Below are 2,265 nucleotides of genomic sequence, written 5' to 3'. Positions count from 1 at the left end.
GGACCACCACTACCAACCATGGACCACCACCATCAGCCATGGACCACCACTACCAACCATGGACCACCACCATCAGCCATGGACCACCACTACCAACCATGGACCACCACTACCAACCACGAACCATCACCATCAACCATGGACCATCACTACCAACCACGGACCATCACCATCAACCATGGACCATCACTACCAGCCATGGACCACCAGTACCAACCATGGACCACCACTACCAACCACAGACCATCACCATCAGCCAAGGACCACCACCTCCAGCCATGACTGATGCCACGGACCACCACCACCAACCTGATACTGATACTGAGGACCACCATGAACCATGGATCACCATCACCAATCATGGCGGGTGTCAATAACCAGCCATGGACCACCACCATCACTCACAGACCACCCCCAACCATGTCTGGAGCCAATGACCACTGCCAACCATAGACCACCACCACAAACCACGGCTGGTGCTGAGAACAGCAGCATCCCCTGGATCCATCCCCTGTCCGCTCCTGGGCTCCAGCCCTTGGCTATGGGGCTGCCCCATTGCCCAGACCCAGACCTGGATCCCACTGCAGCTGTGGGATGGGGGAAGATGGCTATGGGGCTGCCCCATTGCCCAGACCCAAACCTGGATCCTACTGCAGCTGTGGGGTGGGGGAAGATGGCTATGGGGCTGTCCCATTGCCCAGACTCAAACCTGGATCCCACTGCAGCTGTGGGATGGGGGAAGAGCTGCAGCAGCAGCAGCAGCAGCAGCAGTGCATCACAAGGAGTGCTCTTAATTCTGCACAGTGAGAACCCTGCCTGAGCCCCATAACCCCGCACAGTGCAGGTGGAGCCGCAGCCAGGGCAGGGAAGCTGCAGCAGGACGGATTTAATTGCAGCAGGATGGATTTCCTCGCAGCAGGATGGATTTCCTCGCAGCACACGAAACCAGCAGCACGACCCCCCCTGGCAGACGCTCATAGCGATCCGATCCTCCCCGCGCTCCGGGCTCGGCCTCGCGGCAGACGCAGCACGAGGCGGCTCCTCTGGGACAGTCGCTCCACGGGCTTTGCTTTTCCTACAGACGCTTCCTTCCTCTCCGACAAAGGCTGCGTCTTCCAGCCTCCCCTTCCTGCCAAGCTATCGTGTTCACCTTTACCGCCGCTCTTTGGCATTTAAGGATCGGGGAGATCCAGCGTTCGGAGCGTGGCCAGGAAGCGGCTTTGATATTGTAGCCACCTCCCGGGACCGGGATGGAATTTCACATCTCGGTGCGTCGGTCGGAGCCTCTTCCCCTCCATCCATCAGCGCTGACTTCACGGCCACGCAGCCCCAGCCATCAGCCCGCACCCAACGAGGCCACGCACCCACCATCCACCCAGCCCTGGGCATTTCCATAAGGGTTTGAACACAGTGTCACAGCCCTGATGCTCTCCAAGCACAGGAAAGGCCAAGGACCACCATCAACCATGGACCACGAACAACAACCATAAGCCACCGACCATCACCAGCCACCATGGACCAGTACCACCAACCACAGACCACAACAAATAGCCACAGACCACCACCACCAACCATGGACCACAACAAATAGCCACAAACCACCACCATGAGCCACAGACCACCACCATCCACCACAGACCAGTACCACCAACCGCAGACCACAACAAATAACCACAGACAACCGCCATCAGCCATGAGCCACCACCAACAATCACAGACCACCACCATAAGCTACAGACCATCACCATCCACCACGGACCAGTACCACCAACCACAGACCACCACAAATAGCCACAGACCACCACCATCAGCCATGGACCACCACCATCAGCCATGGACCACCACCATCAGCCATGGACCACCACCACCAACCACGGACCACTACCATAAGCCACAGACCACCAACAATCACGGACCACTTTGTGATCCATATGGATCACTAAGCACAGACCACCACCATCAATCATGGACCGCTACCATCAGCCACAGATCAACAACAACAACCATGGAGCACCACCAACAACTACAGATGGTCACCACCAGCCACAGATGGCCACCATCAGTCATGGCCCATCATTACCAACCACGGATCACCAGCATCAGACACCACCAACCATGGACCACCACCACCAACCACAGACCATCACCACCAACCATGGACCACCACCACCAACCACAGACCATCACCACCAACCATGGACCACCAACAACAACCACAGACCATCACCACCAACCATGGACCACCAACAACAACCACAGACCATC

The 2,265-nt window shown here is 57.5% G+C and overlaps 1 protein-coding gene across 2 annotated transcripts in view; it reads right to left on the bottom strand.

Moving 5' to 3' along the window:
- MROH1 (maestro heat like repeat family member 1) overlaps window positions 1-2,265 on the bottom strand; it is a 65,031-nt gene that overhangs the window by 19,233 nt on the left and 43,533 nt on the right. The gene's annotated exons all lie outside the window — the stretch shown is intronic.

Source organism: Coturnix japonica, unplaced genomic scaffold (genome assembly GCF_001577835.2).
Source record: "Coturnix japonica isolate 7356 unplaced genomic scaffold, Coturnix japonica 2.1 chrUnrandom424, whole genome shotgun sequence".
NCBI classification, from domain to species: domain Eukaryota; kingdom Metazoa; phylum Chordata; class Aves; order Galliformes; family Phasianidae; genus Coturnix; species Coturnix japonica.
The sequence above is the reverse complement of the archived record's forward strand: the minus strand, read 5'-3'. Positions and strand labels throughout refer to the sequence as shown.